At 40.4% G+C, this 15,324-nt stretch overlaps 1 long non-coding RNA gene across 1 annotated transcript in view; it reads right to left on the bottom strand.

Moving 5' to 3' along the window:
- Nucleotides 1-3,957: 3,957 nt before the first annotated feature.
- The window catches only part of LOC142181626 (uncharacterized), a 29,165-nt gene continuing 17,798 nt past the window's right edge, over nucleotides 3,958-15,324 (bottom strand). The window contains exon 2 of the long non-coding RNA XR_012710400.1: nucleotides 3,958-4,307. This is a non-coding gene — a long non-coding RNA (uncharacterized LOC142181626). The remainder of the gene's footprint in view (nucleotides 4,308-15,324) is intronic.

The following is a 15,324-nucleotide window of genomic DNA, read 5'->3' as shown; positions in this document are numbered from 1 at the left end:
CAGGCGTATGGCTACCTTCAATTCGTCCCATGTCTGAAGAGTATCTTCACCGGCCTTGATGGCTTCGTATTTGACCCGCCACCAAAGTTTGGCATCGCCCTGAAGATACATGGCAGCAGTCGCTACCTTTTTGAATTCCTCCAAATGGCCCACGGCATCGAAGTATTGTTCGATGTCGAAGATGAAGTTTTCCACTTCTTTAGCATCCCGAGATCCGTCGTATGGCTTTGGCTCCGGTATCTTAAGCTTTTGTGGAATGGGGGTGAGGTCTGCTGCACCCCTGATGTGATGGTCGCCTTCTCGAAGTAGGCTCTGTAAGGCAGCATTGACAAAATTGAGCTTGTCTGTCAAGTCGTTTATGGTTTGCTGCATGGCAGTTAGTCTGTCTGCCTCCTGTTGCTGATGGGCTAAATCGTCGGTACGCTCCTGTTGGAGGTCCTCAAATTTGCCATGAATATTGGCAGTTTCAATGGTTGCCGTTTATCGGTCCTCGTCGGAGCCACGACTGATGTTTGAAATGTCATTTTCCGCCTGCCGCATTCGGCGGTCCAGGTCGTCCAACCTTTGCACTAGGTTGTTGTTTTGATCATGCACTGTATCCACGATGGGTCGTAATCGGTCAACCGTCTCTTTTAGGGATGCTAGACGCTCCCCATGATTCACCATGGTCAGAAATGGTGATGATGGCAAATGTGTTCCCTCGTCTGATGTCGAGCCTAGGCTCTGATACCAACTGTTACGCAACGCCTTCCTGATGTTCTTTGGAAGGGCAATGTAAGGCTAAGCAACCGATGTTAGTGCGGTTGCTGTCCGCCAATGAGGTCCTCGTCGCACGCTAGACTAGATTGTCAATGTCGTGCGGGAAAACCAATGTCGTGAGCAAATTGCGGAAGCTGAGAGAGAATTGGGTTTTGAATGATGATGATGATTTTATTGATGAATGAAAATGCTGATTACAATGATGCGGTGTCGAGGGGGAGAGACACCAGAAAATGCTGATTGAAATGTTTGATTGTTTGGTCCCCCTTAATAATGCTTAAAAAAAATAAACCAACATTACAAGACTAGCCCTAATAAAGCTGTAGAAGCACACTGAAATGAAAATGATGAAAACTAGCCTATGATTACAATGAAAAGGACTTAGATTATTACAAGGTAAAACTAAGTCCGATGGCAGCATCTTTGTCTTGCGGGTCAGGGTCTGCGCGCGCGTTGCTGTGGGCGCGCGCGACACTTGATGTGCTGGCCTGAGGCTGGGCACTGGTGCTTGGCATCAGGGTCTGTGCGCGAGGCGCTGCTGGAATGGGCCTGCAGCTGGGCGCTGGCGAGGCATCGGGATCTGCGCGCGCGACATTGTCAGGGCGCGCGGCGCTGTTGTCATTGGCCAGCCTTGGGCGCTGGCGAGAGGCATCGGTGGGGCGACAGAGGCGCATGCGCGCTTGTCACTTGGCGCAGCCAAGACCACGGGGCCGACCATGGCGCTAGGTATTGTGAGGCTTGCTAGGCCGCCATGGGGCGCGGCCAAGGGGTCATGGGGCGTGTCTGGAAAGCAGCCCATGACATTATATATGCATATATATGCTATTTTGAAGTTATTTTGCATATTGAAAATATATAGGAAAAAATTGGGTATCAACAGTGAACGCGTGGGAATATTCGCGTTCGTGAAGAAGAAGCTTCTAAGGCAGTGGAGTTGGCCTTTACGATCGCGAGTCCTTTTACGCGATTGCGGAGAAGGAAATTCTGGGCGGTGTTCTTTTAAATCGGGGATTTGGCCCATTTTTACTTCATTTCTTCCATGGGAGGCGATTTTGGAGCAATTTTGAAGTGACATTTTCATCACCAAGCATGAGATAAGTGGTTTCTACTAGTTTGGAGTTAAATACAAGGTTTTTATATGGATTTAGACATGGAAATTAGTAGAAATTTGGCATTTTGAAGAAAAACCTAGAAATTTGTATTTTTGAATTTTGACTACGAAATTGGACATGGAATTTGGAATAAATTATATTTTTGAGTTCGTAGCATTATAGATAAAGTTTATATTCGAAAATTTTCTGAATCCGGACATGTGGGCCCGAGGGTGATTTTATCGACTTTTCGAATGGAGTTGGAAATGGTTAAAATTGAATTGTTAAGACTATTAGAGTATATTTTTATTGTTTTGCACATTTATTGACTAGTTTTGGAGCGTTGGACATTGGTTTGAGTCGCCAGAAGGGCTTGGGAGCCGGTTATGGAGCTTTGGAGCGAGGTAAGTTTCCTTTCTAACCTTGTAAGAGGGAATTAACCCCATAGGTGAACAAAATTATTATGTACTTCTATTTGTGGGGGCTACGTACACATGAGGTGATGAGAGTCCATACGTAGCTACTATCTATGCCTATGTCCGGGTAGTTTTAGGCTTTACATCATGCCTTGTTGATATTGTCATTGATTTGTATTTTTTGTTTGCCTTGAGAAGAAGCGAGATTGAGTTTGCTTATTAAATATTTTTAAAGGAGTTGAAATTGAGGAAAAATTGGGATCTTAAAAGTTTTCATTTGAAAAGAATTGAAGAATACTATAATAACTTAAGAAATCTATGTGTAACCGCGTCGCAATCATATTTCGCGAGCGGGGTAAATCTCACTAATCTTATAGGATCAGTCTGATCGCCTCAGTAGGATTATGTATTTCACTCTTATGGGATCGGGCCATTCGCATCGGCAGGATCTATGTACCACACTCTCATGGGAGCGGACCGTTCGCCTCGACAGGTTAATAGATGCATCTATGGTATGTGTCGTTCGACCCTCGACAGGTTTGTATGATGGTTTTGAACTTGGGCGTATGTTCGGATCGGGTCTTGGATGACTGGGGAGCGTTTCGGCGCTCAATATTGGAAGTTGGCACATTGAAGGTTTAAAGTTCGTTAAATTTGGTTTGAATTAGGTTTTGGTGTTATCGAGGTCCGTTTGGGATTTCGAGCCTAGGAATAGTTCTGTATGGTGATTTAAGACTTGCGCGCAAAATTTTGTATCATTCTGAGTAGTTTAAGTGTGATTCGATGCGTTCGGGGTAAGTTGTAAGAACTTGAAGTTCATAAGTTGATTCTATTGGTTTTGGGTTGTGATTCTTAATTTTAATGTTGTTATCTGTGTTCCGAGGGTGCGAACGAGTCCATTTTATGTTTACAAACTTGTTGATGTGTTCGGGCGAGGCCCCGGGGACATCGAGGTGTAACCGGATGATACGCGAATCAAGTTTGGACTTGGAGGAAATGGCTGAAGCAGCAAAGCTTCTGGTGCATTTGCACCTGCGAGGAGCTAACCGAGCTCGTAAGTGCGAGCGTATGGCCACAGAAGCGATTTTGGGCGAGTTGGTTGTGGCCCAAAAGTGGAGGGATTTCGGCAGAAGCGGCCTCACCTCTGCAAGGAAAAGGCTGCAGGTGCGAAGAAGGCCGGCCAGGCCTGGGTCACAAATGCGAGAGGCAAGCCGCAGAAGCGGGCTCGCAGGTGCAGTTTCCTTTCCGCATGTGTGCCTAGTGCTGAGCATGGTGTGTTCCGCAGAAGCAAACCTTTGTCTGCAAAAGCGGTGTCGCAGGTGTGACCCATGGTCCGCAGAAGCGGAATCGCTGGAGGCAGTGAGGTCTTTTAATGTCAGGACTTAAGCCATTTTGGTTCATTTATTTCACTTCTTGGGTGATTTTTGGAGCTTCTTAGAGAGGGGTTTTCACCTATCTATTGAAGGTAAGTAATTTCTATCCAATGTAAGTTAAGTATATAGATTATGGGTAGATTTTAACATGAAAACATGTAAAAATTATGGGTTAGTTAAAAACCTAGTGTCACGACCCAAACCGAAGGGGCCGCGACAGGCACCCGGTGCCTTACTCAACCGAGTACCAACGTAACATATCTTTCTTATCATACTATCATGGGTAAATGGGCCAGAAAACTCGTGAGATAACAAGAGTGAAACATAAGGGAATACTCAACATATGATGACCCAACATGATATGCAAACTTATACATGTGACATACAGGCCTATAAGGCCGACATGACCATTTGTAAACTCAAAACATAAGCCGACAAGGCCATACAAGTATCCATACACCTGACATCTGTCTACAAGCCTCTAAGAGTACATAATATCATAAAGGTCGGGTTAGGGCACCGCCATACTAATCAATACATATCCAAAGCATACTGACCAAATAGGCAACTCCAGAGCAAGTGGGGTGCACCAACACCTTCCGCTGAGTTGATAGCCTACTTAGAGGACTGTCAACCTATCAATCGAGACCTGCGGGCATGAAATGCAGCTTCCCCAGGCAAAAAAGATGTCAGTACGAATAAAGTACCGAGTATATAAGGCAGGAAAACATAAACAAGAACAGTAATGTAAATGAGAGATAGATGAGATACAACCTGTAACATCTGAGTGCCTCTGGGGGCTACTGACATGAAATGCATAATACATATATATACATAAACTTTTAAAAAGCATACGCCTCTGTGGGCATCATCATCATCATCATATACCTGGCCTCAAAGAGGACTCGGTAAAAATGTACCCGCCATCATAAGGCTCGGTTGAATCGTACCCGGCCACGTGGAGCTTGGTAATCCTAACTGATCAGTGGTTGCAATAGGTGTCATACCCGGCCGACTATAGTGCGGCTCGGTAGAGTAAAATAGATACATATATATAATGTATGTAGGACTCATTGGAATCATATTCTAAACCTTTCAGAGTGACGTAAGGTCGATATTCTTTGTATACCTTATTAGGAATAACTCTTCATCAAGAATCTTATAAGAATCAGGAAGTACCAATAACATTGATAACATAAGGATAAGAGAAGCAACCTCAACATCAATTGTTCCATAAGGGAAACAATGTAAGTGCTGCTAGCTTCTAAGAGTAGAGTACCTTTGGAAGCTCGTTCATTGCATTATGTACAATCGAAATCATGCAAACGAAGGAAAGGTATAGCCTCACATACCTTGTATATGTACTGCCCAATCTCAAGCTATGCAAATGTCACTACTCTTTAGTCTACAATAAGAGAAATGACACTATCGTTATTGTTTAAGCGTCGTAACTATTATGTATCGACCACAACCTATTTTAAGATGAAACGGACAGCACATCCCCTATATATATGACTTCACACAAGTCAAAACAATCACAAACAGCCCAACATATCCCTATCACTTCATACACAACACGACAACTATAACAGTGTCAAACAATCCGAAAATGTTACGACGAATGACCAGCAAACAACCCTACCATTATGTGGTGTTTCTCCACACCCTTCATCCTATCAACTCCATAAAAATAGTAGCAAAAGAGAAAACCCAATAGCAACACAAAACAGCCCACAAAACAGTTTCATAACTTCAGCAACTCAAAATTAATTTTTCAGTTTACTTAAACATGTTTCGACTTGTCTTTTCTTTCAAATTGAGAAACACAACTAAAAGTACATAATTATACCTCTTATCCAATAAACCAGCCATGAATTCAACTTAAAAATAAGTTCACAACCAGCCAACCATGACACAAGAACAAACAACAAACCATTCTTTCGAAACTCGCTAGGTCTATTCTTTACGATCGAGTTACAACTCGCAAATGCATAGATAATGGAAGGAGAAGCATAACCTTACCTCGTACTGAGTATAACCCACGAAACCTGGTCCTTCTTCATCAAAAATCAGTTCCTCAACATGGCTACAAGAAGGATAAAGAGAAACTAGCAAGATGTACAGACTTTTCGGCACTAGAATCATGTTGTAACACCCGAAATACCCTAGGGTTTGTGAGGGATTTTGGGGAGGAGTTGTCGGGGTTCAATTGAGTTTTCAAGGTCTGAAAGATGGGTTAAATAAATGAGTTTATAATCCCTTAAAATTCCCCTCTTGGCCGACTTTGGGGCTTTTAATTGAGTCCTCTCATTTAGGCAAGTAGGTGATGCACCTACTTGTCACCTACCAATCTGCGCAGTCTTGCGAAAATGCGAATATCTCTATACTCCGAGATCTTATTGACAAACAGTTTAATGCGTTGGAAACTAGACTCATAGATATTCAATTTTATATGTAGATCATCCCTAGATTCCAAGCATATTGGGAGAAAAGTGCAGCTATATTTGACCTAAATTTCAGCACATTATGAATGCAACTTGTGATGACCTTTGCCAACTTTTTGTTCCACAACTCGCTTGATGTAAAAACATAACACACGACTATCATACGACTAAAATAACTCATAAATTAACCTCCTTATCATTTTAATCACTCTAGTCTCATCCCAAAAGTATATGTTATAACATTCCAAACTTGTCGACTTTCGACGAAACTTATTTTCTTCAATTCGTTTAGCGTCTAAGCTTTCCAACCCTTTTGGTACTTGTTATTCACGATCTTAAAGATTTGTAACCTCCAAGATAACATGATGAAATTACATTATGTACTTTCAAAAATGATCTCATTTTCGAGCTTACATCAATTGGCTTACGACATACTCCCACGTACGAAAACATGGGATATAACACCTAAGTTTTGATAAAAATGAGATTTAACCACGAAACTAATTATGGAATTGGGTGAAGATGATATATTTGAGTTCGTAAGGTTATGGGTAACATTATTCTTCAAAAAATTCCGGAATTCCGGCACGTGGGCCCGGGGCAAAATTTTAAGAATCTTCCAATTTGGGCTGGGTAATTACTCCAATAGTTAGATTATGAAATTTTAAGTATATATTGACTTATTTATATAATATTTGGCTAGTTGTTTGGCACCAAGTTGAGAATTTAGAGCGTATCTGTGGACCGGAAGTGAGCTTGAGAACGAGGTAAGTCTCTTACCTAACCTTGTAAGAGGGAACTCGTCCCCTTAGGTATATTTTTGTTGTGGATTACTTATGTGGGGAGCTACGTATGCACTAGGTGATGAGAGTCCGTGCGTGGCTATATTCCCTGAGATATTCGGGTAGTCTTAGGCTTAGATCATGCTTTAAGTGTACTATCATGTTTGTTATGTATATTAATGATCTCAAATAGAGCTGAGACTAGAGATTTTTAAAGTTGAAACATTCAAGTTAGATTTCTTATTTTCAGGAAAGAATTGAGGAATATTTAATAGCTCTGAGAAATTCATGACCTCTCGCGTCGCAAATACTTCCGCGAGTGAGGTAAACTTTTCTATTCTCATGGGAGCGGGACGTTCGCCTTGGCAGGTTAATACATGCACCTATGGTTCGTGTTGTTCGACCCTCGGCAGTGCATACAGTATATAATTGGGATTGGTCCATATGACATCGGCATAAATCGTGCGTGACAACACTCCGAGCCTAAGTATACTTGATATTATGTTATGGCTCGAGAGGTTATAATTATTTATTTACAAAATTTGACTTGAAATTTACTATTAGTCAAAGAATTATTTATTTACTACTTGTTATTGAGTTATTATTATTGTTTACATAATCCATGCTTATATAGAATTATTGTATTTTACTTGTTGGCCCATAATAAGTGTCGATGTCGACCCTGCTGATACCCAATTTTTCCCTCTTTCATCCTTCCCGGGTAAAGAATGGCAGCTGTTGATACCTAATTTTTCCCTATATATTTTTCAATATGCAAAATAACTTCAAAATGGAATATATATGCATATGTGAGCATATCCAAGTGTTTTATTATTTTTTCATAATTTTTAAAGGTTTTTAAAATCAATTTATTTCCCTCTTTTATCCATAAAAAACCAATAATTATTTCCAAAATTATTATTTTGGTAATTCATCTATTGGATTTTCATCTTTATGCCAAAGTATGGCTAAGGTAATTTTTACATATTTATATAATTTTATTTAGTATTTTTTAAAGCTAATTACACATAATTGCAATATTAGCCTTGTTAAGATTTAATTGTGTTTTATATACATAAAAGTAAGCCCTATATTTTAATTTGTTATTTACATTCTGTGAATCATTTTAGCACTTTTAATTTATTTTTAGAAATTTATTTACTATTTTTTATAAATTAAAAAGGGGGAAATTGGCTATTTAAATAACATCCCATTTGTATTTAATTTTTAGCCTAAATTGAACCCCAAATCAGACTCAATTTCCCCGGCCCAATTCTAATTAAACCCGACCCCAACCCAATTTCAACCAACCCAAACCCGGATTCCCCACCTACCCGTTTAATCCAAGCCGTTGATCATTCAGATCAACGGCCACCGTTAACCCTTCCTAAAATAAACCTAAACGACCCCTTACCCTAATTCATTTTCCACAAAACGCTGCCCTTGAATCCCTCTTCTCTCAATTCTCTCCGCAGCCTCACATGAACCCTAGCCGCCACCATCTAATTCCACCCTAATCCACCTCAACCCCTGCCTAATCCATGGCCTCTCATGGCCATTTGAGATGTGTAGCGGCCTCCTATAGCTCCTGGGTGTTTGTTTCCGTGATTTCATGGCCAGATCTCAAAGAGATCTGGTCCAGTCCTTACTCAACCTCTATCTTTGGTCTTTCTCCGGTCAGCCATGGCCGTTCAAGTCAGATCCTTGACTTTTCTGGTTAGATCGGTAACTTTCAAAGTCTTTCTCACCTTTTCTTGGTTCTCTGAAACCCTAGATTTAAGGTCTTTTAATTTTCTTTCAGATCTATCTTATATTTGTGCTTATTACAAACTTCTTAAGTGTTTTCTTGAAGGTTCTTCGATTTTCTTTCAAAAGGACTTTTCATTTTTCAATGATTAGGGTTTCTCTTAACTTTTTTAAACGATCTCTTCTCTGATTTTTTGTATTGTTTTACGATTTTACTATGTTCAAACAACTTGTTATTCTTTCCTTCTACTTGATTCAGCATGTTGAAAACTCTGGTTCCTCTATGGTCTCATCCGAGTTCTGAAACTGTTTGTTTAAATTAAGTTCTTTGTTTTTGACTCTTTTTTCCTTGTTTGACTTACCTGATTTGAGTTCTTATCATCTCTTAAACTCGACTACTGTCGAAGCTCTAATTTATTAAAAGAGTTTTCCTCACTTGTTACTGTGAGACCTTTACTTGCTTCTGACTCTCTTACATGTTACTGTGTTCTTCTTCACTGTTGATTCTATGTGACTACTTGACCTACTTAACTACTGTGCTTCGAATATTTTTCTTACTACTCAATCCTAGCTTACCCTTACTGCTACTGTATGTTTGTATTGCTTCTTTTTGTCAACATATTTGACCTTGCATGTCTGTTCATTCCTTGTTATTTATATTTGACCTTTCTTGCAAAGGGTTCCCTTATAAACCCTAATTTTTTACTCATTTGTTTAAAATTAATTTATTCCTTTTCTTTACCGTGATGTTTGATCTTGTTGAATCCTTTCCCAAAACTGAGCAAATATTTGTACTTAATCTCAATTATTTACTTCATGTTTTTACTACCCCCTTATATAACAATAATCAATCTGTCCCAAACTGATTTCTTTACTTAATTAAACCTGCCGGTATCCGTTAAGCAGTGATCCGTTAATTAAAGGGAATCACTTGTGTTAATTGATTCTGATTGTGATTATTTCCGTGTTTGTGTTAAGACTTTACTTATTACCTTATTCTTCACTCGTTTTCAAAACTATAAATACCCACCCTCTCTTATTTCAAACAGACGAACAATTTTGATGTCCAGAACACACACTTACACTAAAAAAAACTCTCTTTCTTTACTACTACTTGTGCTACTGCGTTGTTTAGCCGGCTGAAATCCAAGGCTAGACTATCGAATCTTGCTTACCTTTCCTTTCTGCACTTTGCTTCTCTACCGGTATGTCCTAGTTAATTTTTTAAAGCCCCAACAACAACATGTTTCTTTGATTATTCCAATTTCTTTCATTCTTGTCTACTCATGCTTATGTTTCTGCAGTTAAGTTATATTACTAGCATGTTGTAATATGTTCCCTTCCCCTTTAAATTAATGCTTCCCTATGTGTGTACTCTGTCACTCATTTGTTATGTGTTTGCTGACTTAGGTATCTCAAACCCCCATATTCCCTCTATGTGTTTGTGTTCTCTGGCTGGTTTGTGGGCATGCCAGCATCAGCTATTGTTGTGCATGACCAAACCTGACCCCTACTGGGGTCACATGCTTCATACAATGTATCCCCAAAACCCCTTGACCCCTTTGTGTGACTACTAATTCTGTGTGTTTGAGTTTTGTTCATTATCCCAACTGATTTCAAACACTTCTGCTACTGATTACTTTCAAAATGGACTTGCCAGTCCAGTTTTAAACAAACTCATTTTTTTAACTATGTTCTGCACTTTCACTATATTCCTAGAATTTAGGTTCTGCCCCTCTTGTGTGAGCCTTGCCTTGGGACCCTTGAGCTCCCTCTGAACTTGGACACACAAGGGTTGGCCCTTCCACACTATACTCATTTCTGTCTGGTTATGCAAACCTAGGTGTGAGCACTGCTAATGCTAACGTCGCAAGCAACCTCTCAAAGAATAGGGAGTGAACGACCCTTCTATCTAGATCGGTGATTCCGTTCGGCCGAGCCAGCTATCGAAAGTCTTGCCCAAGATCCCATGAGGTCCTTAGGGAACTTTGACACACCCAGGCATGAGAAAGGCTTTGAAACATTATTGGCATTGAGGTGGTTTATTCCATAACTCAGAGAGGGAGTCAGAATTAGGCTTCCTATGGTTGTAACTTCTTATTTTGCACCTTTTCTGATGTAATTCAATCATGTGGTCTGTAATAATTTGTAACGAATATTGGGGTTGGCTAGTGGAAAGGGATGGGGTGATTATGCATGCTTTAGCTATTAGAAGGGTAGATAACATGTCTATAGGGTGTATCTCAATATAATCTGTTAGAGAACATGCCTATAGGATCTGCTTTGGTTTAATGAAATTCTACATGCTTTACTTTCACACAAATAGAGATCATACCTATAGGATTAAAAGTCACTTTTAATAGAAATCATGCCTATAGGAATTTTGCTTTGATCAAATAAATCCTTCCTACTTCACTTCGTGTTCAATTAGATATCATGCCTATAGGACCAAAATCAGCCTTTAATACTTAGATACCATGTTATAGGAATTAAAATCAGCTATAATAGAGATCATGCTTATAGGATCTAAAACCAACTTAGTTAAAAATCAGTTTGACTCATGTCCATCTGAATCAGATTAATAACCTACTCCTCTTAATTAATACGATTAGAAAGCATGCCTGTAGGATCTAAATCGCTCGTTTAAAAATTGATCACTGTCTTATTGTACTCTTAATCAACGATAGATATCATTCTTATAAGGCATCACCATTACACGCCTAGGCAAGCCTTAGGTAATAATGATAAAACTGAATCTGCCTTTGTTAATTAGCAACTGCTACAACCAGCAGGCAGGATTGATTTAGACTTCTTATCTGATTTATGTAATAAATTTGGTCTGCTTCAACAATTTAAACACCCTATTTTAGTACTTTAAATTCTGACCTTAACTGTGTTTAAATCATGCTATTTATATGCTCTATTTGCGGAGGTGTACATGAGCCTTTAAATTGTTTATATGTTTCCCCTAAAAATGCAGTCCTACATGTTTTGTATGTTGCTCTAGCCTTTTACCTTTAAACCTAAGAGTCAGCCTAAAATCCTCCCTCTTATAGGAATATAGTAGTCCTAAATCCCTCTGGGACTGTTAGGAATAGGACGGGTAATAGCATGCAATAGAGGTCGAGACCAGTCCGCGTTTTAATACCTTAACGGGGTAGGAAGGGTAGATATGGATATGATGACTGGTGCGCTAATACCGCGTGTATCCCCTTTCCTATAGAGTGTCATACCAGGTGTTGCATTGATGTGATTCATATTATAAACAAACCTAGAACCCTCCCCCCCCCCTCCTTTTTACATTCTCAAGTATGTGTAAACTATAACTCCGTTTCAAAATTCGTCTTTTAATAGTCGTTTTCAAACCCTTATGTGTTCAAACCTAAATCTCCTACTATTTGAGCCTATACTTGTATATTTGCTAATTGTACAAAATTCACAAAATTGTCTGACAGGGAACCATACTAGTGGATCCTGAGGGGTGCCTAACACCTTTCCCTTAGGATAATCTCAAGCTCTTACCCTATCTCTGGTTATCAAACAAACTTAGAAATGAACCCTATAGGTGTCCTAATGCACCTTAAATCATTAGGTGGAGACCCTTCAAATGCAAACTTAGTTCCCAAAAGGAATGAGTTGTCCCATACCCATATGCCATAAACTAGATTTTTCGATGTGAAGAGGGAAAAAAGGGGCGCGACAGCATGGCGACTCTGTCGGGGATTCTAGGCTTTTACCATTTCAGATTATTTCATGAATTTGCACCCCCTTATGTGCAATCAGTTGTTTAAATTTCCTTAAGCATTTAATTCCTTCTTCAATTACGAAACTGACATGTCTTTTTTGTTTCTTTCCTTTATTGCCGCTTTAAATTATTAAACTGTTGTATTTATCGCTTTCTTAATATGCAAACACATTCCTACATGCTTTTAGTTATTGTATAACCATGCTCAACATCATACTCCACTCATGCCAAACAAATACTATAGCAACGCTTTTAATGAGTGGTTGCGCTCTTCCTATATCATTACCCCTAAATTCGGAAAGGCATATTTGCGATAAAACTAGTCGATCAGCTGTGTAGTCGACAGTTTTGTGCCTTCCTCCTTGAGTTGCCCGCTCAAGGGTACCTGTCTAAAACCCCATAGAAACCTTACTCTGTTTAAATTGTGCGCGCATCATGGTCAAACCTAGTCGGGTTAATTATGTTGTCCGCATAATGATCCTTTAAGATAGCCTTGTCCAAAAGTCCACCGGGTTTTCCTAAACCCAAACGGACGTCATCACGTTCTGTGCATTTATTTGGAGAACTAAATGATTCATGCTAATTGTTGATATTAAATAGTTGAGTCTGGTGGGGGTAAGGGCCTAATCTTGTTTACCTTGCAAAAATATGAAGAACGAGATCCCCAACTTCGGTATGGTTAGCACACCCTCACTCTTGATAGACTGGTGGAGGAATCTTCCATCAAATGACCAAATCAATGAATGGAAAGAGAGGGCCGCCAAATCCAGCGAAAAGCTGGAATATCTGGAATACAACCTGTTGGAATTGGAAGGAAAGGTGAGGAAGAGAGTCACCGATTGCCAAGACGCTGAGGGAAATGAAGGAGAACATTTGGCAAAGGCATTTTTACTGGTGAACCTACGCGAACTGGAGGATTTGATCAATGAGAACATTCAACCTAAGGAAGGTCCTTCTAGGACCAAATAGATAGGAGTTTACCTTTTCGCTTTATAAAATGTAATAAGGCCAATGGCCATTAGTGACTTTTATTTTCCTGTTTATTTAGTGTCATTTTGGGATTCGTCTTATGTTCTATCAATAAAATGAGGCATTTAGCATTCTAAGTTCTCCAAAACAATTTGTCGCTAGGCCTACCTAGGGCACAAAAAGGTTCCCAGATTAGGACACGTTTTACATTTCGCACTGTGTTTAAATACCGCAATGCTTTTATAATCCGCACTAACTTGATTACCTTTTATTTTATTTTCTGTTTTATTATTCCCCTCCCCAAAGGTTAGTCTGTACACTCTGGCATCATCATCTTATTCCACGAGATCCATGGGCCCTCCACCCACTCCTCCTCTTAGTCCTGTCAGAAACAAGAACAAAAGCAAAATGGAAGATCTGAACAACATCAGGAAGGAGAATCCAAATGAACGGGAAGAGGCTACTAATGGACATGGTACTCAGGTTCCTCAGGAGAATGTATCCCAACTTGAACAGAAGCTGCTGAAATTCCAAGAAGAGCTCGATCGGGTTCGGAATCTGGCAAACCTGTCATTTTCCCTCAACACCCCAGATATCAACTTCCCCAACACTCAGAACCCTACACCTCCTCAAAATATCCCAAAGCAACATAGTCATCCCGCTCCTCACCATCACACTATTCCACCAAAAACACAATGCAACACCTGCCATATCCCAAACAACACTCTATTACTCATCCCAGAACCTCAAAACTCCACAAATGACCATTTCCACACCTACACACCAGGCCATCATAACACCCCCATCTACGTGGAGACCATTCCACACTCCACCCAACCTATCCCAGGCACACCAGAGTCTGATGAAAAGGATCTGCTTATTAGAAACCTGGCTAAGGAACTTAAGAAATTGACTAGCCAGATTCAGGGCGTTGAAGGAAGTAAAGGAATCGAGGGGCTGAACTATGAGGATCTTTGCATACAGCCTGATGTCAAACTGCCCGAGGGGTACAAACCTCCTAAGTTTGAAATGTTTGATGGTACAGGTGATCCAAGGGTCCATCTGAGGACATACTGCGACAAGCTGGTTGGAGTAGGGAAAGACGAGAGAATCTGCATGAAGCTGTTCATGAGGAGTTTGAAAGGAGATGCATTATCTTGGTACATCATCCAAGATCCAAAGAAGTGGTCAAGCTGGGTAGGCATGGCGTCCGGCATCATGGACAGGTTCAGGTTTAATATAGAGAATGCGCCAGACATATTCTATATTCAGAATCTAAAGAAGAAGCCCACAGAGACATTTCACAAATATGCCACTCACTGGAGGTCCGAGCTGCCAAGGTCATACCTGCTTTAGAAGAAGAACAGATGAACAAGTTCTTTGTCTGGGCTCAAGACCCGCAGTATTATGAATGCCTGATGATGATCGAGAACCACAAATTCTCCGACATTATCAAACTGGGTGAGAGAATTGAAGAAGGCATCAAAAGCGGCATGGTTACAAACTTCGAGGCCTTGCAAGCTACAAATAAGGCCTTACAGTCTGGTGGTGTGTCCAAGAAAAGGGACGTAGGAGCCGTGATGGTTGCACAAAGGACCAAATCTCCCATCAAATACCAAACTTACCCAACACCTCCACTCACATATCAGCCAACTCCGAACTACCAAGCACCCTCACCCTCAAACCAAGCTCCACCACCAACTTATCAGTCACCTCCACCTCCTACATATCAACCTACTTCACCCAGATACTCCCAACCCACTTATGTCTACCAAACCTATAATGCTCAACCATCCCATTACCAATCACCTCTTGTACGCCAAAGCTTCCCTAGACCTCGGCCTAATTTTGACCGCAGACCTCCAAAACAATATAGAGTCATTGCTGAACCCATTGACCAGTTGTATGAGAGACTCAAAGCCACTGGTTATGTCACCCCTATCCCTGCTGCAACCCCTAAGAACCCTTCTCAGTGGGTTAACCCAAACAAATCCTATGC

Source organism: Nicotiana tabacum, chromosome 6 (genome assembly GCF_000715075.1).
Source record: "Nicotiana tabacum cultivar K326 chromosome 6, ASM71507v2, whole genome shotgun sequence".
In the NCBI taxonomy this organism is placed as follows: domain Eukaryota; kingdom Viridiplantae; phylum Streptophyta; class Magnoliopsida; order Solanales; family Solanaceae; genus Nicotiana; species Nicotiana tabacum.
This window is presented reverse-complemented; position numbering and strand designations above follow the sequence as displayed.